The sequence below is a fragment of the Caretta caretta genome, chromosome 5 (genome assembly GCF_965140235.1).
Source record: "Caretta caretta isolate rCarCar2 chromosome 5, rCarCar1.hap1, whole genome shotgun sequence".
In the NCBI taxonomy this organism is placed as follows: domain Eukaryota; kingdom Metazoa; phylum Chordata; order Testudines; family Cheloniidae; genus Caretta; species Caretta caretta.
Genome location: NC_134210.1, coordinates 52,788,030 through 52,810,821, shown reverse-complemented (window position 1 = coordinate 52,810,821; position 22,792 = coordinate 52,788,030). Strand labels below are relative to the sequence as shown.

The 22,792-nt window shown below is 39.2% G+C and overlaps 1 long non-coding RNA gene across 1 annotated transcript in view; it reads left to right on the top strand.

The window, feature by feature from the left end:
• Positions 1–22,792, top strand: part of LOC142072137 (uncharacterized) — a 75,075-nt gene that overhangs the window by 604 nt on the left and 51,679 nt on the right. The window lies entirely within an intron of this gene.

Genomic DNA, 22,792 nt, shown 5'->3' with positions numbered 1-22,792 from the left:
ACACACACACACACAAACCCACTCTCCTGCTGGTAATAGCTTATCTAAAGTGACCACTCTCCTTACAATGTGTATGATAATCAAGGTGGGCCATTTCCAGCACAAATCCAGAGTTTAACAAGAACGTCTGAGGGGTGGGGGGTAGGAAAAAACAAGGGGAAATAGGTTACCTTGCATAATGACTTAGCCACTTCCAGTCTCTATTCAAGCCTAAGTTAATTCTATCAAATTTGCAAATGAATTCCAATTCAACAGTTTCTCGCCAGAGTCTGGATTTGATGTTTTTTTGTTGTAATATCACAACTTTCATGTCTGTAATCGCGTGACCAGAGAGATTGAAGTGTTCTCCGACTGGTTTATGAATGTTATAATTCTTGACATCTGATTTGTGTCCATTTATTCTTTTACGTAGAGACTGTCCAGTTTGACCAATGTACATGGCAGAGGGGCATTGCTGGCACATGATGGCATATATCACATTGGTGGATGTGCAGGTGAACGAGCCTCTGATAGTGTGGCTGATGTTAGTAGGCCCTGTGATGGTGTCCCCTGAATAGATAAGTGGGCACAATTGGCAATTGGCTTTGTTGCAAGGATAGGTTCCTGGGTTAGTGGTTCTGTTGTGTTGTATGTGGTTGCTGGTGAGTATTTGCTTCAGGACGGGGGGCTGTCTGTAGGCAAGGACTGGCCTGTCTCCCAAGATTTGTGAGAGTGTTGGGTCATCCTTCAGGATAGGTTGTAGATCCTTAATAATGCGTTGGAGGGGTTTTAGTTGGGGGCTGAAGGTGACGGTTAGTGGCGTTCTGTTATTTTCTTTGTTAGGCCTGTCCTGTAGTATGTGACTTTTCTGGGAACTCTTCTGGCTCTATCAATCTGTTTCTTCACTTCTGCAGGTGGGTATTGTAGTTGTAAGAATGCTTGATAGAGATCTTGTAGGTGTTTGTCTCTGTCTGAGGGGTTGGAGCAAATGCGGTTGTATCGCAGAGCTTGGCTGTAGACGATGGATCGTGTGGTGTGGTCAGGGTGAAAGCTGGAGGCATGAAGGTAGGAATAGCGGTCAGTAGGTTTCCGGTATAGGGTGGTCTTTATGTGACCATCTTTTATTAGCACTGTAGTGTCCAGGAAGTGGATCTCTTGTGTGGACTGGACCAGGCTGAGGTTGATGGTGGGATGGAAGTTGTTGAAATCATGGTGGAATTCCTCAAGGGCTTCTTTTCCATCAGTCCAGATGATGAAGATGTCATCAATATAGCGCAAGTAGAGTAGGGGCGTTAGGGGACGAGAGCTGAGGAAGCGCTGTTCTAAGTCAGCCATAAAAATGTTGGCATACTGTGGGGCCATGCGGGTACCCATAACAGTGCCGCTGATCTGAAGGTATACGTTGCCCCCAAATGTAAAATAGTTATGGGTAAGGACAAAGTCACAAAGTCCAGCCACCAGGTTAGCCATGACATTATCGGGGATAGTGTTCTTGACGGCTTGTAGTCCATCTTTGTGTGGAATGTTGGCGTAGGGGGCTTCTACATCCATAGTGGCCAGGATGGTGTTATCAGGAAGATCACTGATGGATTGTAGTTTCCTCAGGAAGTCAGTGGTGTCTCGAAGGTAGCTGGGAGTGCTGGTAGCGTAGGGCCTAAGGAAGGAGTCTACATAGCCAGACAATCCTGCTGTCAGGGTGCCAATGCCTGAGATGATGGGGCGCCCAGGATTTCCAGGTTTATGGATCTTGGGTAGTAGATAGAATATCCCAGGTCGGGGCTCCAGGGGTGTGTCTGTGCGGATTTGATCTTGTGCTTTTTCAGGGAGTTTCTTGAGCAAATGCTGTAGTTTCTTTTGGTAACTCTCAGTGGGATCAGAGGGTAATGGCTTGTAGAAAGTGATGTTGGAGAGCTGCCGAGCAGCCTCTTGTTCATATTCCGACCTATTCATGATGACAACAGCACCTCCTTTGTCAGCCTTTTTGATTATGCTGTCAGAATTGTTTCTGAGTCTGTGGATGGCATTGTGTTCCGCACGGCTGAGGTTGTGGGGCAAGTGATGCTGCTTTTCCACAATTTCAGCCCGTGCACGTCGGCAGAAGCACTCTATGTAGAAGTCCAGTCTGCTGTTTCGACCTTCAGGAGGAGTCCACCTAGAATCCTTCTTTTTGTAGTGTTGGTAGGGGGGTCTCTGTGGATTAGTATGTTGTTCAGAGGTATGTTGGAAATATTCCTTGAGATGTCGAAAATAGGATTCTAGGTCACCACAGAACTGTATCATGTTCGTGGGAGTGGAGGGGCAGAAGGAGAGGCCCTGAGATAGGACAGCTGTTTCTGCTGGGCTGAGAGTATAGTTGGATAGGTTAACAATATTGCTGGGTGGGTTGAGGGAACCATTGCTGTGGCCCCTTGTGGCATGTAGTAGTTTAGAAAGTTTAGTGTCCTTTTTCTTTTGTAGAGAAGCAAAGTGTGTGTTGTAAATGGCTTGTCTAGTTTTAGTAAAGTCCAGCCATGAGGAAGTTTGTGTGGAAGGTTGGTTTTTTATGAGAGTATCCATTTTTGAGAGCTCATTCTTAATCTTTGCCTGTTTGCTGTAGAGGACACCATCACAGGGCCTAATAACATCAGCCACACTATCAGAAGCTCGTTCACCTGCACATCCACCAATGTGATATATGCCATCATGTGCCAGCAAATCCCCTCTGCCATGTACATTGGTCAAACTGGACAATCTCTACGTAAAAGAATAAATGGACACAAATCAGATGTCAAGAATTATAACATTCATAAACCAGTCGGAGAACACTTCAATCTCTCTGGTCACGCAATTACAGACATGAAAGTTGTGATATTACAACAAAAAAACGTCAAATCCAGACTCCGGCGAGAAACTGTTGAATTGGAATTCATTTGTAAATTGGATACAATTAACTTAGGCTTGAATAGAGACTGGGAGTGGCTAAGTCATTATGCAAGGTAACCTATTTCCCCTTGTTTTTTCCTACCCCCCACCCCCGACATTCTTGTTAAATCCTGGATTTGTGCTGGAAATGGCCCACCTTGATTATCATACACATTGTAAGGAGAGTGGTCACTTTAGATAAGCTATTACCAGCAGGAGAGTGGTGGGGGGAGGAGATATTTTTTTCATGCTTTGTGTGTATATAAAAAGATCTTCTACACTTTCCACAGTATGCATCCGATGAAGTGAGCTGTAGCTCACGAAAGCTTATGCTCAAATAAATTGGTTAGTCTCTAAGGTGCCACAAGTACTCCTTTTCTTTTTGCTTATCTATCCAGTCCTTCATATTTGTGGCATTTAGATATATGGGGCTGGGTAGAGCAGTTTAGCCACCTATAGGCTTGCCCTCTTCCCCCACCCCCCACTTTAATGAATGCTACTAAAAGACAGATAGCAAAACTAGAGAATTTTAGTTCAGATTGGGTTCACTGCAGCAGCCCAGTGATCCTAGTTTTATTTGAATATTTATAATGATTTATATAGACTTACCTTTCCTACCTCATGACCCCAGAGAGTGAGTGTGTGTTTGTCAGAGAGACTTCCTGTACTGAAAACAAGGGGGGAAATACATGGAGTAAGGGTAGAAGAGATCACCTGAGTGTTATCACTTAATATTTCTAAGCATAAACTATTGGTTTGTTGGAAAAATAATTTTAATCATTTATTAATATTTTCACAACCTAAGCCAAAGTATATTAGTCAAAGTATATTAGTACCTTTCTGGGCAAGGATTAACACTTTTTGTTTTCTTTCAGTTTGTGGCTCAACAGGGCCTCTCCTAAAACCCATTCAGGTCAATTGGAGTCTCCACTGACTTCAGTGGGCATTGGATCTGGCCCACAGTTTTACTACTACTACACCTTTAGGCCCCACTGGTGACCAAAATTCAGGATCTTGTGGATTATTTCTGTTGGTGGGAGAAATTAATGTTGGAATTAGGTATTTCTTTGATGCACTATTGTTTACTGTCAAAGAATGCACATAGAGTCCTGTTTGCCTAAACACTGTACGAGTCAAAGGAGTCGCAGTCCCATGCCCCTTTCCAGATACCTTTTAGCCCAAAGCTCTCTTAGCTTTTTCTCCAAGTCACACTACTAGTGCTTTTGTGGCAGTGCCTAGTGCTGCTTTGCTCCTCTGTGTGCTTCTGTCATGTTTCTGTCTGCATCATTGCACACACAGCTCCAATGAACAATACCCAGTGAAACCCCTCAGCCCATCCCACATAGCTCAATTTCTAACTGGCCCTGTATGGCATCTGTTTTGGGTGGTGGCTCCTATTGTTTCAGCTGTATATTCCATAAAGGAGTTTGACTGTTTCTTATATTTAACTTGAATGAATGGCAGTGGTTATCCTTCCCTGCCCCCCCACCCCCGCTTCAATGAGATTTAATTTAACCCCCAGCATAACATTATCTTCAGGACCATGGGTTACTTACTAGAGGGTATATTTTATGCTGTTTCAGATATCTGTTTTGTTGTTTGGCTATGCTGTTTTGCAATTGTATTTAGAAGTTATGGGTTTTTTGTTTGGTGCTCAGAGGCCTTTGAATTAGAATACTAGAGAAATTATTTTAAAAATAGAGTGTTAACATTTTTCTACAATAGGGTACTACCAAACATGATTAGGCTACACAAACAGGAATACATACAACACATACAATATTTTAATAGGTTTAAGCAGAACATAAAATGTCAGGTTTACCAGTTTAGCCAAGGATAGTATCTTTTTTTTGAAGTTTTATAACCATTATGGAAAAATAGGCAAAGTGAGAAATTGTTCTGTCAGCATTGAAAAGTGTATTGCTCATTTTAAGTCCTGCATATGCAAAGGATGCTTTGCAGTAGCTAGTTATAATACACGGTTTTCCAAGTGAGCTGTTTCTAATTTTCTGGATATGGAGACCTGAGAGCGGCCAGAGCTTTTCTGTTAAATATTTTTGAGGCAGACCATTCAATCAGCAGTCCATCGCTGTTCTTATGATTCAGTTTTCTAGATTTTAGCTGTTGCTAGCCTACTGTTCACGTACATAGCTTGCTTTATATTCAAATATAATTTCCCCTGGTTTTTCTGAAAACATTAAGACTCCATAGAAGTCCCTGGTTTCTGCATTAGCTCTCCATAAGGAAATGTATTGTTAAATGAGGGCATTACTTTGGAAAGCCAGTAGCAGTGTGTGTCCTGTCAGGTGGGCTTTGAACATGACTTTACTTTGACCATATATACTGTTTGTTTCTTTTCAAAAGGAGGTTGTGTTGTGTTTACATTTTGAGATTATTAGTGAACGAACTCTCATTTTGGGTCAGTGTTAAGGTTATGTTGTGATGAATATGCATTATTTTATTCTTGATTAGAACCATTTGTTTGCAACTATTGATTTCCTTGCTTTTAAGTGCTTAGGTTTTGAAAATGAAGTGATAAGTATGTTATTGTCACTTAGCAACTGTAACTGATTTTTAAGCAAAGCTTTTTTTTTTCCTGAAATGTATTAGGGATGCCATTTTTGCTAAGAAGAAATAACTGTATTTTAAATGGGAGCATGATGAAGTGGAGTACCTCCTTGGAAGCCAGAACTTCTGAAGTCTAGTTCTAGCTCTGATATGGTCTTGCTGAGTTGGTCTAAGCAAGAAACTTAAACCTAAAAATTGTTTTTTATCAAAAGTGGCCTCTAGAGTCCTGATCCTGCCTCGTCAGTCAATGGGAGCTTTGCCATTTACTTCAATGAGCGTAGGATCAAGCCCTAATTTGGGGTGCCAAACTCCTGAAACCCAAGACAAAATTTCCTAATACCCAACTACTATTGACTTCACTTGGAGTTGTAGGGGAGCAGCACCTCTGAAAATCAAGAGTATCCAAAACTGAGGAATTCAAAATTTGTGGCCATTTTTGCAAATATAGGCTTCAGCCTCTCTGTCTCTCAATCTGTAAAACTAAGATAATACTATACCTAGCTTACAGAGGTGTTGTCAGGATTTAATGTGTGTATTGAATATGTAGTGCTGTATAATTGTGTATTAAAAAAATTCAATGATTTATTTTATATCCTCCCTCAGGGCTCAGTATCTTACTCATGGTGAGTATCTCACCATTCTTGTCATGTCAGTGAAGGTGGGGTAGTTGAAATATGTGAATCACATATTGCAAAAAAATGCTAACATCAACACCAGTATTGCCATATTAGTGAAATGCTACATAAGAAGTAATGTCTTCTAGTGGATAAGACCTTGTATTTCCTGGCTCAGCCACTGACCAGTCCTGTGACCTTGGACAGATCATTTAATCTTTCTGTACATCTGTCCCTCCTTTGTCTTGTCTAGTTAGTGTGTAAGCTCTTCAGGGCAGGGACTGTCTCAAACTATGTGTTTTTGCTTAGCAAAATGGGACCCTCCTCTCACGTTGGCCTCTCGGAGCTACTGGAATACAAATAATTGCACATTGTTGCAGTTTGTTATTCCATGAATACAGATAACTTCCTGACAGTGAAATATATTAGGGTTGGAAGTTCCATTGCTTGGGATTTTAAAACTCAACTGGACAAAATACTTTAGAGAACAATCCTGCATCAGTAAAGGGATGGAAAGAATTGTCTGAAAAGTCTTTTCTACTTTTAAGTTCTATGATTCAATCCCAAGAAAAACTTCTTCCAAAAAGCCATTGATCCATCCAGTAATTCAGGCAACACTGTCCCAGTAAAGTTCTCGAAAGAAATAATAATGTTATATTTATGAATTGATAGAATTAACATGACATAAACTTAATTTCACCAATCCCCCTTAACACGATTCAGATTTTGAGTAATTCGCAGTGGTTGCTAATGCTATTTCTGCCACTTTTTGATTTCTGGTCACTCTTGGTTTTTGATGCTAAGCACTATTGCTAAAGGAAATGGGCTAACAATCTGCTGTTGCCTATAACTGTCTCAGAAGGAAGAGCACCAGAGATTTTCAGAAGTTTTACAACAATGGACTGTTGTAATTGAAGCCAAATAAAAATTAATTTATAGTCAAAGAAGAATGCCCTGGTTTTAGTCTCACAGCACTGTCATGTGGCACACTTGAAACTAACAAAGTACCTGGGAAATATCAAACTTTCTTTCTTTGCTGTACTTACATGCACTTAGCTAGCAAATATGCTTGCTAAAACAACAATTAAAAAAAGGAAGGGCTACATACAGTGAACATCTGGAACAATGAAATGCTGGGCCTAATCCTTCTCTTGTGGAAATCTGTATCAGCAAATACCCGTCATGACTTGTTGCTTAATTTAAACATCCTTTTAAAATAATAAGGCCCATAGGGATTTGTTTGAATGTCACATAACAGAGAGACAAAATAATAATGTTTTACACCCTTCTCTTTAGGTTACACTACCAAACTTTTCTCTTGTAATTCACTGCTGGTAGAATTGGAGAATTATGGCTTTGAAGATTGCTGTTGTAGATGTAGCCTTTATTAAAGAACTTTTCAAATAACTTTATAATATTATATAATTAATAACTCACCTGCTACATCCGTATGAAGTAGGTGAGTGTTTTTCTCTTCATTAGACAGATGGGAAAACAGAGAGAGAGGTTAAGGGAGTTACCCAAGGACACAGCGAATCTGTGTCAGGACAGGGAAGGGAACTTGAGTTCTTGGTTCTCATGGCCTGTGCCTAGACCACATTTCTCAATACTGTGTGTATGCCCTTGTGTATTTGGATAGCTCAGAATAGTTTCAAAAGGAAACAACCTGGGAGGTTAGGAAGAAGCATTCCTTATGGGCATTTTATTTCATAATTACTCACTTCAGGGTTTCTTGCATCTTCATTTGGCTGCTGTTGGAGACAGTATACTGGACTAGATGGATCACTGATGCGATCAAGCACTTCTTGCATTCTGATATTTTTTGGCAAATTTCCCACAGATGATGGCTGTTTTGGTAGTATCTATTTTACATTATAATAATCTTTTCTTTCAAACTTTCAAGCTTCTTTCACATATGTTTCATGTCATCCTCTTTGTTACATCTCTCACCTTTCTTGCCTGTCTTTCAACATTTTCCACGTAAGACTAATATAGATTGAATTGGGGCAGGGACTGTGGGTGAAATCCTGGCCCCATAAAAGTCAATAGTAAAACTCCTGTTGACTTCAGTAGATAGAGCCCTGCGCAGATACAAATTTATATCTGCGGATATCAATTGGTATCCATGGAACTGCAGGGGTCTCGGGGGAACCGCAGCGGTGAAAGGAGCAGAACGTGTGGCCGTGCTCCCAGGAGTCAGTGCCCCAGCCCGGCAGCTCCTCCAGCGTGGCTGTACTACTCCCAGCCCCACCCACTGGGACGGGCACCAGTCTCACCAGCAACTGTCCTTGGTCACACTCTTGTATTCAAGCAGCACACACACACACAGATAGGAGACGCAGATAGCTGTGTGCAAGGGACCGGGCCAGGGCTGGGGACGGTACAGCAGCGCCAGAGGAGTTGCCAGTGTGGGGCGCTGGCTCCTGGGAGCGGTGGCCCCACATTCTGCTCCTTTCACCCCTGTGGTTCCCAGGAGAGCCCTGCGGTTCCACGCATACCAATTTATATCCGCGGATATAAATTTGTATCCACGCAGAGCTCTATCAGTAGGGTCAGACTTTCACCCTGTGTGTTTATTTCTCTAGTCCCATGAAAACATAAGATGCTACATGAAAATTAACAGTTTAAGGCCTCAAAAGGTGATAATATAAAACAGGAAAATTGGATTATGGGGCTCTGACAATAATTAAGAGAGCTCATTTGAAATAAAAAATATATACACATGCACACAGAGCCATTTTTTATAATTATCTTTGAGTAATCATTTTTAAACCTAATAAGATCACAGTCAGCATGAAAAAACAGTATCTGTAGACAGTGGAGCAAAAGTCGCTATAATAGGAGATTGTGTGATGATATCATAAGAGGACACCATTATTAAGTTCTTTAATAGTTATACATCAAAACCAAAAATAACCAAGATAGCACTGTCAATTTCATTAAAACAAGTAAATCAAAATCTTTTAAGTCAAAATATGATGTTTTAAATATTTTGTAGAGGATCTCAGCCACATCAGAACTACGTATTTGTTGTATTCCCAACGAGTGAGTTACTTAGGCTTACCGGATCAGATTCTACTCTCATGCACATGGATGTGAGTCCAGAGTAACTTCATAGACTTTCAGTGAGATTCAGGTTCCTAAGTCACTTTTGAAAATGGGACTTTAACTCCTGTAGTCCATGGGCAGTGGGCAGTATCCATGTAACTAGTTTGAGTGTCCTCCAGTAGCACTTATGTTCTATGTTTTAGTAACTAGCCAGAATAGCTATATTAAATTGTATGTTGTGTATATTAAACACAGTTATTTGAACCCATCATGTCCATGTGTTTTTTTCATACTATTACACTTGTGTAAAGAGCAAAAAACACAACAGCTCCCAAGTGACTTAGGCGCCTTTCAAAATTAACCCAATAACATTAAAACTTCAGATTGAGTCACACTAGGATCTAGTTTAGAGGGTATAACTCTTCAGTGTGGCATTCTGAAATTATCATTCCACAATTAGCATTAGGAAAGCAAAGATGGATGGCTACAAGAGCTAAAGGAGAGGGTGTTTCATTCTTGATTCCTAGAAAGTTTCTTATCCCAAACTGATATACAATGTGATCTTTAGAGAAGATTTTCCCCAATAAGGTAGATGGTGGGGGAGGGGAGTCAAGAGTGAAGCTGACTACACAAGGAATAGCATACTGGAGCAGAACAATTATTATCAATCTCATCTGGTATCCTGCCTCTCAGCCTTTGCCAGATGTTTCACAGTGAGGTGAAAAGCCTAATAATGAACCAAATTGTTCAAAGCTAAACTATGGGAGGAGAGTTCTTCCTGACCTCTGTTCTTTCTAATTCATCATGTGCCTTGATGCATGAGAAATGACTGATCTTGTATTATTTTCTTTCCCAATCTAACAGCAGATGCTCTTCTTATAGGGTCAGGTTTTTTTTAAACAATTACCTAGATAAAACTGCAAACAAAGTAAACAAAAAGAGCTTAGACACCCCCCCCTCCGCCCCCCAGCCACATGACAAAATAAAAAGCAGTAAATTCTCTAGGTTACACCATATGGTGACAGGTCTTCACTAGTCAAAAAATGTCCAAATAGATTTCTGTAACAAAACAAGATAGATATTTCTGAATAAATGTTGATTGAAAAGAAACAAACTCAGCCAAAATAAAAAATGTATATCTGCAACACTCTAAACAAAATGTTGTATTTAAAATAAAAATGGAGAAATAGCTTTACTGTAGTAAAACATAACAAGAGTACAAGAGTCTTACTCCTCAACCTTTACAATGCTCATTAGTATCATTCATTCCAGCTCTCTTTTGACAAATCTAGAAGTGGCCATCGTTACAAGCTGTTGACCACAGATGTGCATCCTCACCAAAATGGGTTTATTTTCTGAACTTTGCTGCACTCAAAACATGTTCTTCTGAGCCTTTTGTCTTTACAGTTTTTTTACAATGATTCACACAAAGGCTGAGGACTTGAACTTCAATTGTATTAACACTTGGTGAAGCTAAATGAAGGAGAAAGGAAAAGTGGGTCTAGGTCACCTTTCTTTATGTTGGAGCTGCCTGGGAGCAAACTGGCCTCTCACAGCTGCTCTGACTTACACTGTATGGAATAGTCTCTGGGGACTACCTTTCAGCCTTTTATCACATCTGCTCCCTACCCTGTAATCTTCTTTACAAAGGTGACATAAAGCTGACTACATCACTGAGGGAATCTCCAGCACAGAAACCTGATCTTTAGGGGAATCTCCAGGTTCCCATTTAGGGCAGCTTTTAGTTTCCTTGGCACAACTGACAGTCTGGACAGAATATCTGGGCCTAGATATTATCTATTTTGGACCCTCAATTCTGGTTGAGAGTACAAACAAGATAAGGAAGGCCTTATCTAGACTAAAATTTAAAAGTACTGGCTAACACATGCTAATACATACATTTAAAAAAATCTAGTTTAGACAAGGTACATAGCCTTTAATATATGCTAAACCAACCAAGTTAAAGCCTCAACTCCTCCCTAGGATTTAACCTGGCCATTTTAGAACATGTTCAAGTATAAATTGCCTTGTCTATTCTAGACTTCTGGAACATCTTTGTTAGGATATTTAGCAAACATGATACTAGCACACCTTTTATAACACACCTTTTATCTCAATCTAGACAAGGCCTGAGGCTTTTTTTCACTCAGCTTAGCTACGCTCCAAATGTTTGAGAGACTTTCAGAATTCAAATCCAGCTAGTAAATAAAAATCCAGTTGTTCTTTAATTCAGCTTCTTAATATAAAATCTTCCATAACAATAGCTTATTCATCCAGATGGAATTCTACCTACAGCATGACTGAACATATGCTATTTTCTAAGAAAGAAATCATTGAATACATCAGGTAGAATGATATTCTGGAGAATACTTTTCTTTATTCTGTTCATTGAACCACGCTAGATTACTTTTCTGATCCAGCAACTCTTGATGATTACCACCAAAGAAATCATTGCTGAAGAGGATTTATCGTATAGTCCTAATCCTGCAAACCCTTACTCATGTGAGTAATCCCATTAATTTCAATGGAATCTCAAGATAAACACATTGGAAGTTTTCAGTCCCCATTCCTTTTGTTTTACACAAGGCTTGTAGTTTCTTAATGCTTGGGGAAGGGGGTTAACTCTAAAATCTTAGACTCAAATTACCAAATTCACCCCTGGCATAAGTGGGTGTACCGCTAATTATTTCATCAGAGTTGCACATACTTCCAATAAAGATGAATATGGTCAAAATATTTCAGATTTGGGAGGTTCAGAGGTTATCCAAGCCTCCCCATCTTTTGAGGTTCAGTCACCATTACTTTAGTCACCTGCAGCATTTTAACATGGCAAATAATACAATAAAAGTCACAGACTGTTGGGAAGACAAGGGGATGAAGAGCAGACTGTCATTGAAATTGGAATGATTTATTTAATAACACTGTGAAGTAGCACATTTTAGCTTCACCAACTCATCAGTGTCAGCTCTACTACTCAGTTCATGCCTCTGACAGCTCCTTAAGATAACACGGAAACTAATGGGGCCAGATTCATCACTAGTCTAACTCTACTGAATTCAATGAGTGAATAAATGTGGTCCTATGTGATTAAAACTAAACCACATTTAAGGGTTAGTCTACCCTAAAAGTGCTATGTCAGCACAGCTGCACTGATGCATCTGTAGCATGTCTGGTGAAGACACTTTATGCTGACAGGAGACAGCTCTCCTGTCAGTATAACTATTCTACCTTGCAAGACGCTCTCCCGCCAACAGCAACAGTGTGGACAATACTTAGGTCGCTGTTCCTTGTGTTATTCGGGGTGTGGGTTTTTTTCACACCCCACGCAACATAAATTATATCGATATAAGCAGTAGTTTATAGCTCCCCTAATGAAGGGAACTTTTCTGGGAATTGTCCTGAAGTCAGCCAATTCAAAATTACAAGTCAATACCCTGTATGTTATGTAAAAGCAAAACACAAAGCCAAAATAAAATATAGCTAATATAAATCTTTGTATTTTAAAGACCTGAGGTGTAGTAATCTGGGTGTTACAATATTTGGATGTGGCTCCATCGACAAATTCAAAGGGACTCACCCAATACTAGTGAATGATGGTATATTCTGTTTTCCCAGCCCAGTTCCTTTTGTCTGTTAATCCAGAATGTCCATCCTAATTCAAGCCACTCTCTGTTCAACCCCAGTGCCTTCTGACTTTTCCAGTCTTTTCTCCATCCTCCACCAAAGTCTGTAGTGGGTCTGATTTCTCCTTAAACCCTTTCAAACCCACACCTCCCAAAAAGTCCTTATTGGCTTTTCTTCTTGTGGCTCTATGCCACCCTTTCCTTCCCAGGTCACTCCTTACCTCTGCTAGCTCTGCCCCCCTTTTTATCTCTGCCCTCCCAATTCCTAAATCCCTGTAGGCTCTGCTCTTCTATTTAATCTTGGCACCATACAATAACCATATGTTTATGATTAAGGCAGTTTGGTGTTTGTAATCCTCGATGATTTAAACTGATTTTTAAAGACAAATTAGATTTTTTCTCTCCATGCTGTCACTTTAGAGCAAAATTAAGGTAGTTGGGTGCCCTAACAATGAATGTTCATATTTTATCATATTTGGATTTCTTTTAAGATTAGCTTTAACTCTGAATTTCTTGTGTTTATAATCCTTGTTTGTGGAACAATTACTTCATCCCATGAATGTATTTTACTCTCAAGCTAACCCCATTTTAATGAATGTATTTTACTCTCAAGCTAACCCCATAGTTTTGGACTTGGAATTTCCTTATTATACTGTCTTTTATATAATTCAATTGTGCAGTCTCCTTTGGAATATTATGCACAGTACTGATCACCCCATTTAAAAACAATATTGTAGAACTAGAGAGGGTTTTGAGAAGGGCAGTGAGAAGGTTCAAGACTGGAAAATCTCTCTGTGAAGAGATGTTGAAAAGATTGGGATTATTTTAGAAAGTAGACAAATCAGAAGGGACATGATAAAAATTTACAAAATAACGAATGGTACAGAAAGGCAGATTGGCATCTGTTCTCTCTCATAACATAAGAACAAGGGGACATTGAATTAAATTAAAAGGTGACAAATTCAAAACCAATAAAAGCAAATACTTCTTCACACAATGTGGAAGAGACTGTGAAGCTCCCTGCCACAAGAAGTTGTTGAAGCCAAGAATTTACCAAGGTTCAAAAAAGGATTGGACATTTATATGGATATCAATAATATCCAGAGTCATAATTTATGATAAAGATGTTGGGGGGTTAAACCTCATACTTCATGGCTTAAGCCAGTCTCTAACTATTAGAGACCAAGATGAGACCTAATATTGGGGGCAGATTATCCCACATCTGCCTATTGTGGGATTCTATAACTTCCTCTGAAATATCTGGAATGGCCACTGTCTGAGACAGGATTCTTAAGTCTGATCTGGTATGGCAATTCCTATGTTTCCATGCCTCCATAATATTTTTTAACAATTATGTGGTGGTTGCAGTTTAAAAATCTCTCCATTTCAATTACATATCCTCCATTTCAAGAGTTCTCAAATTTTTCATGGTGTTGATCTTAATAGAAAGGTTATATTTTAAACCACCTTCCCTTCCATTCACAAATTTGTGAACAATCTCCCCTCCCATTCATAATCAAATAACATCTTTGTATTGACTACTGCAGGTCCTTACAAAAAAAAGTAATATTAGGATAATATTTCTGTATTTTATCTGTCTTTGATTTGATAAATGTTTGGTCCTTTTTGAATGAAAGAGTCTGGATACTTACAGAAACAGCTGAAAGCAAGAAGAAGCTATCAACATCCTCAGATATGAGACATCTTTGCAGCTCTCCAAGCTTAGTTTGGGAATAGCTGCTCTATTCCATTTGATCATTCTGAAGAGAGAGTACGTCTAGAGATAAGAGCATGCGGTTGGGTGTCAGAAAATCTGAGATCTATTCCTGGCTCTGCTACTAACTCATTATGTAACCTTTGGCAAGTTACTTGCCCTTTTATTTTCCCATTTGCAAAATGAGGATGATGATATTTTAAGAGGTGTTGTGAAGATTAATTCTGTAGTACTTATAAGGTCATTTCAGATTCTCAGATTAAAATGTTCATGTATAGAAAATCAAAATATAATTATTATGAAAATATACCTTATTGTTTCATGTAAAAGGGAATCCAAGAGAGGATGATGAGATAATCAGACCACTGAAAGTGAAAGACTTTGAGACATGACATTAAAGAAGAAAAATTAATACCATCTCACTCAGTTCACAGAGCTCTTTTCTAGTAGGGAACGTTCTTTTCCTTTATTATTTCTTTGCATATTGATATATGAGACAACATACAAGCTGGTATAAAATGATTGGGAAAAGGAAGTTGTAAAAATACAATTTAAGGGCCAAGTCTTGTAACCATTACTCCTGCAAGCAGTCCCACTGAACTCAGAGACTACTCCTGTAAGTTAAGAATAAGACTTTCAGGATCTGGCCCTATATTTATAGATGATATTTGTAACATTGGATAATGGTGTATTGTAAATATCACATGGTTTTATTATAATTGTCAGTTTTTTAGGCCCAAGGAAAACTGTGCCCTAAGATTGAGCATTTTTTTTATGTATTGGACAGCCAAGGTCAGAACTAATCCATGTTGCCATCAACTCCCTTGGCTGCTCCTCTGCTAATGTTCCTTCTGAAACTAATGTTCTTTTTCAGAGAATATTTAGTACTTCAAGAGATGGAGTATCTACAACTCAATCCAGAAAAGGCTAAAGGGATGACATTTATAAAGCTCAAGTTGCCACAAATCTGATTTAACTATAACTGTACTGGGAATGATGTAAAGTCAGACATAAATGAGATATAACACTAAGAGAGTGGAAGTTATACTATCCTACATTTCATTTATTGAACTTTCTTAAATTTATCTGCTTGTTGGGATTACCACAGTATCATGGAGGTTTCAGTAGAAATATAATATAATCTATAATTGGGATTTGCATTTATGACCCAGTCCAGTGTCCATTGCAGTCAAAAGATAAAACCCCCATTACTTTCAGTAACAGAGATTCAGCCCCTTAAAGCAAATTAAAATCCCTTTGTTTCACACTTTAATGATTGAATTTAATCTCCAGATTCGACCCAATAACTCTTCAAAGAACAATTGCATTTTCTGTGTAATATTTTGAATTACGACTTTAAAAGAGGAAACATTTTAAAATGCTCTTTTTTTATATTTTGCCCTGTTTCCCTTTACGTTTCTTTGGGTTTCTCTGGCTAAACAACCAGAGTCCTCACAAATCTGAGTTCTCATATACATGCATTTAGACACAGGCCACTTTTGAACTTTTAAAATTAAACACAAAAGAATTATTTCCCTTTTATTGTCATATCCTAATTGAATTCTGTCAAGATTAGCTGATGCAACTGCTCAGTTCTGTCTGCCACTTCTGTTTTCCTATGCTTGCCAGCCATTAAAATTTTGGTGAAAAATACCAATTTTCAAAAGCCATAAGCATATTACACCAATGAAGGCATGTGTGCAGATTTCAGTTTCTATGATTTATACTACCAGGACTAAAACTATCAAGAAAACACAAATCATTCATTGAGAAAGGGAACTGATGACTAGAGCATAGATGGGTGCTGAACGAATTAATTGCTTATTTCTTTGCTTTTACAATTGTGTTGGTTACGCAGAATGGAAACCTGAACTCAAAATTAATAATTTTTTGTGTATGGGAATAATACTGATAGCAATTTAGAAAATATCTTGTGAGAGCACAGTGACTGGGTAATGAGGCTTGTAAGCATTGTAATTACAGGTAATTATAAGGCCATACCTATACAGGTAAGAATGCATTAGCTAAATCATTAAAATACCCATTTAAGAAGCTCAGCAATTCATTACGAGGTGTGTGGTTACATTGCAGCACATAAACTTCATGAGTGTGTTGGCACTCAATCTTTAATGTGTGTGTATCCATGTTATAACTGAAAATCCTTTTGTGCTTTATTATATTTACATGCTGTCTTTTTAAGACAGTGATAAGACAGGTTTATAACATCTAGGAATGTCAGCTTGTTCTACGCAGCCAAATACTAGTCCTCATTTCACACATCAGTCCTCCCTGATCTTTAAACAGCCGCCCTCCCCCATACACACACACACACACAACTCCTAAAACTTTATAGAGAAATAGCCTAAAGTGCTGTAGTAACTCTGTTGTTTGCTGTAGTGTTTCTACTCAGCCAGATAGTCCCCAGGGGAAAGTATGATGGAGAGAGTGCACATTAGAGTGGGAACTCCACTACCCTTTGAAAGATGCAGCATACCCTCCCTCCCTCTCTGCCCATCCAGTTCTCCTAGTTCTTGAGATGGATGGGAATGTAGTTTTTGTGAAAATGACAGTGGGAAATGTTTCCTTTCTAGTACTTCTGCCTTCCTTTCCAGACTGATTCCCAATGTTTGGTATCACAGTCACTTCCATGGCAGAACATTATTGAAGGTATTGGGAGGAAGATGATTAGAAATGAGAAAGCTTCTTGTTAAGCAGCTATGAAGGAAAAGTAAATATATATGAGTACTTGGTCATTAGATAGGATGTTATTAATGAAGAACTTTCTTTAAAGTTTGTGTCCTTGAGCTACAACAATAAATGCCATTCTTTAACAGATGGTGTCAGAGAGAGATGGCAGACCTGTAGATCACAGGTTTTTGTTTGTTTGTTTTATTTTACATCTGTCCTGTGCCAGTGTTGGCACACAGAACACAAACCAATCTCTTCTGTTCCTCTCTGTCATTTACTCTGTGGTGTTGCGATCAACTGTTTTTCCCTCCCTGCTAAGGGTTCTTGTGCAACCACATTTCATCACACTAGTTGGCTTCCATTTGACAACCTCATGTGGTAGGCTGTGTGTTGGAATCCGGAGTACATGTCCCAGATACATTCGGCCCTTCCTTCTGATTCTGGTGGAAACAAGCTGCTGTTTGGTTTACTTCTCAGATCTCTTTATTGATGATGAAGTCTTTCCAACAAGTACCCAGAATCTTTCATCTTTTCAAAGGTACCTAGTTTTCTGTTTAATGTTTTAATAGATCTCCAGCTCTTGCAGCTATATGTTAGCACTGAGATTACATTTGAATTGAAAATTCTCAGTTTTGGTGCTGTCTATCTTTGCTTTCCATGCATTTCTGAGTTTAGTAAATGCTATGGATACCTTTCCTCTTCTTGATGTTACTTCCTTCTTGAAGTCACTGTTCACGAATATGGTGCTGCCCACACAGATGAATTGTTCTGTTGTCTTGACATTTTTGCCTTCTAATGTGATGTTACTGGTTGACCTGGATTTCAAGGATGTTTGTTTTAGCATAACTAATTTTGAGCCCCACCTGGCCTGATATTTTTGCCATGGTTTTTTAGGAGTGTCTCTCAGTAGCAAAGCATCAGCAACAAAGTCTATGTCTTCTAGACATTTGCCACCTACCCATGCTATACCAGTGTTTGTGTTGCTAACATAACACATTTGATCACAGTAAACCATAGTATTTCCTGTGTGCCCATAGTAAGTGTGTGCAGGACAAGTTCACACAAATGTGAGCTTGTCTGTTTTTTTAATTTGGTCTCATTTTCCTCAATTGAGTTAATTTCTCATTGGTGAATAACAGTGTTCACCAATTACATTTATCATTGTAAAAATATATTCTATTTTACAATGATTTTTCATCTACTATATATTGTATTTATTTAGAAAGCTGATTTTACTAGAGAGAGACGCTCAAAGAAGTTGGAGCCTTGTATTCTTAAACCATCACTACTGCTTAGGAAAATCCTTCATAATCTCCGCTGGTTTCAACTGTGACTGCCCTGAGTAAAGATTCTCCAAAGAAATTCCTTTTGAATTAAAAATATTCACCCATAATTTACTATAAATATGTGTTGTTTTGAAATGCCTTACATTTACTCTTATAAACTTGAAAACAGGGTCAAAGCTAGCTCTGTATTGACCAAACTAGTAGGGTCATATTGCTGTACTTAGCTACGCTATAGCAGTCATATTCAACTTATCAGTGTAAATACACTGTATCTCACACACACCAAAATGTGATATTTCTAGGCACATTACTGATGCTAAGGTTTGGCACTGGAAGTTTATCTACACAAGTTAAACAGCAGAGATTTACTTTCCCTTAAATTTACTGATCTTTTTCATATGCTTCTCATATAAGATATTCAGTATCATAGTAGGAAAGTGACAGCAAAGAAATTCAGAACTTCTAATTAGTATCTAATGGAGTTGCCAGTTATTTTTAGTATGTAAAATGGTTGTCAAAGGTGTATGATGTGTCAGTAACTCAGTACAATAAGTACATATTATTATTCTGAACAATTAGTAGAATGGTGGGACATCTTAAAGCTTTCGTCACAAATTGAACATAGCTTTTTTGCACAATTGCTGAGTTATGTAAGTAGACGTTATATAGATATATATTTTAAAAGCCATTTTACATTGAATATGAAAACACTGTAACTACCTGACCAAAAATAGCCCACTGCAAAATTAACCTCATAAACTTTGCATTATTACCTATACATTAGTGTTAATCTTGCATTAAAACATTCTCTTTATAGAGCTGTAGTAGCCATTCCACAATTAAAGTTAGAATTAGCTTCCCACTATAGGCTTGATTTTTAAACCTGCACTTTCACCTGCCCCTAATTGTTTCTCTAATAAGAAATCAATCTTAAAATTTTGCATCCATTGTCTCTTCCGATGGTAGAGTTTTTATGGGAAATTTGTTTAAAGTCATAAAAGTAGTGCTAAAGTTATGGCATTTTGAAAATGTGCTTATATCTTTTTGAAATATTTATTTGGCTCAACATATCTCCAGAATGGCTTTGCTTAGGTATACCAGATGTGTTTGTTGTGCTGGCCTCATTAAGAAGAAATGTCTTAGTATTTTAGGAGGGGCGACTGATGGGTTAATAAGGTATAATAGTTCTTACTATTTGTACCTTTTATTTTTATTATTTCTTTGGATTTATAAAAGAGGGATTTATCCAAGACTCTAGGTGACACCGCCACAAATTAAATGGCTGTCTATAAAGCAATGTTTAAATGATCAGTATTATCATCATTTATACATATTGTGCACACAAAAAATACATTTTAAGAACATTATTAAGGTTGCAAAGTCAAACACTCAAAAGCTAGGAAATAACAGAATTGAAGTTGCCTGTGAAACCTTAATTCAGCTCCTTCGTGCATGTACATTATGATACAGTTTTAATGCCATATTTTTTCCACAGCACCCTTGCATCATTCAGTGCACTGGATAGACAGTGCTCACTTAATGAGCAGATATTCAGTATTTTGGTTTAATCTCATACTTTGGTGTGTGGCCCTGTGCCTTATTTACTGCACACTATTCAAACCCTGCCCTGAAGACTGAATTTTTAATTTCCGCAGGGGCTATTCTATGGCACTCATCTCAACAGTATTAGTTTTTCACAAACATTAAATAATTTATCTTCACAGCACTCCTGTGGGGTGAGGAGGTGTTAGTATCCTCATTTTATAGATGGCAAACTGAAGCACAGAGAGATTAAGGTAAAAAGTGTCCACTAATTTTGAGTAACCAATTAATTATGCTGATTTTTTAGAATATGAAGCATTATATAGCACTTTGTATGTTTAAAGCAGCTCCTATTGACTTCAGCTGTAGCTGTGAGTACTCAGCATTTCTGTAAATCAAACTTCAAAGTATCAGGTAGAGCACCCAGAAAATAAGAAATACATAGTGACCAGTTGCAAAAAGACTAATTTAAGTGGCTTGACTAGCATCACATAGGACTTCTGGGGCAGAGGAGGGATAGAATATAATTCTCCAGGACAGCATTCAACTGCCTCACAACTCTTCCTCCAATTTCCTGTCTCATATACTATATACCTTCCAACTTCTGCAACAAATAAAACAGGGGTCCAACAAACAAGAGCCTGCTTTACTATGCAGCCTTCATTCATCCCAGAGCAGGTTCATCCTACACACTGAATGAGGCAGGGTGCCTGTAAAATAATTACTATTTATAGACTGTAAATTATAGTGCATATACACAGGGGAGTACGAGAAAGTTGCACTGGCAAACTTAACTCTGGTATCTCCTAACTTTTGAGAGCCTGACATTGCAATCTTAATAATGTTCAATTAAATTGAGCTTTTTGGTTTATGATTTCCTGAGTTTTCAAAAAGCATACTGAAAAAAACAACCTGGATTTGTGCAGGAAATGGCCCACCTTGATTATCATGCACATTGTAGGGAGGAGAGTGGTCACTTTGGATAAGCTATTACCAGCAGGAGAGTGAGTTTGTGTGTGTGTGTTTTGGGGGAAGGGGGACTAAGAAAACCTGGATTTGTGCTGGAAATGGCCCACCTTGATTTTCATTCACATTGTAAGGAGAGTGGTCACTTTGGATAAGCTATTACCAGCAGGAGAGTGAGTTTGTGTTTGTGGTTTTTGGAAAAAGGGGCGGGGGGTGAGAAAACCTGGATTTGTGCTGGAAATGTCCCACCTTGATTATCATACACATTGTAAAGAGAGTGGTCACTTTGGATGGGCTGTTACCAGCAGGAGAGTGAGTTTGGGGAGGGGGGGGGGGGCAGAGGGTGAGAAAACCTGGATTTGTGCTGGAAATGGCCCAACTTGATTATCATACTCATTGTAAGGAGAGTGATCACTTTAGATAAGCTATTACCCGCAGGAGAGTGGGGTGGGAGGAGGTATTGTTTCATGGTCTCTGTGTATATAATGTCTTCTGCAGTTTCCACAGTATGCATCCGATGAAGTGAGCTGTAGCTCACGAAAGCTTATGCTCAAATAAATTGGTTAGTCTCTAAGGTGCCACAAGTACTCCTTTTCTTTTTGCGAATACAGACTAACACGGCTGTTACTCTGAAACCTGAAAAAAACAAAATCCATCATGTGGCATCATACTGATACCTACGTGCTTCTTCAATTGTCTGGGAACCTTTTGATACACCACACAGGCCTTTGCCACTTGATCTAACAGAGTAACTGATAGCAGTAGTAGTCTGTCATCCTCTCTCTGGACCAGCACTAGAAGAGAATGGGACAGTTTCACAGATATTTGCTGATAGCAAAGGAAATTGTAAGTCTCAGGAATCTTGGGTTACCATTCCAGGCTCTGGATGGGAGTGTTGCTCTAGTGGGCACAGGCTCTTCTGCCCATTCCCCACAAGCACGACCCCTTCTGCTCTGTCCCCCCGAAACCTGTTTCTCCCCACCACCCCCGCCCTGTCCTCCAGTCACCCAGTCATGTTGCCTATCCCCACTGGGTCCCAGTCCAAATCTCCTCCCCAGGCTTCTTTTTCCATATCATTGCCTCTCCCCCAGCTATTTGTTCCAGTCTCTTTGATCAGAAAGTCCTGGTTGTCCCCCCACATCTTGGCTCCTTATCAGATCTGTCTTCCCTCACCACTCCCCCGGCCCAACTGGTTCTCAGTCCCAGTCTCCTTCCCCAGCCAGTCCCATGTAGTCTAGTATCTATCCAGTCTAGTATGTCCCCCACCTATTGGCTCTTTCCCTGCCCAGCTCCCAGTCTCAGTCCCTCCAGCTCCTAGTCACCAATCCTAGATCCCAGTCCCAGTTTTCTCCTGAACCCCAAATCCCTGTCTGTTTCCTTCTCACCATCACTCCCACCTCCAGACCAAGTCTCTGCCTCCTCCCCAGGCTTCTTGTCTCAAATCTATTTCCTCTACCCCCCTTTCTCTCTCTACGGCAGATACAGCCCATGTCCCCTCTTCATTCAAATTGGGTAGCTTCCCCCTCCAGGCTGCTTGGGCCTAGTAGTGGGGCTCACTGAGAACTCTAGAGATAAATCCTTGTTCTCAGTTCAAGTCCCTGGTCCTAGACCCAGTGCAGCCCAGAGCTGCAATTGTAGATACAGTCCTGCTCAGTTCTGGAATAGAGCATGCCACATGTAGATGGAATCTTCAGGGAATTTTATTGCTAAAATCTCTGATATCTAAAGATAGGCTCTGTATTGAGCGTGTGCAAACTGCAGTTTTTAAAAAAGCTTATACCTTGACCAAATTTAGTCAGATTTTTACAGAGATGGAAAAAGGTACACCACTGACACAAAGGCTAGCCCCTGCCAAGTCTCTGC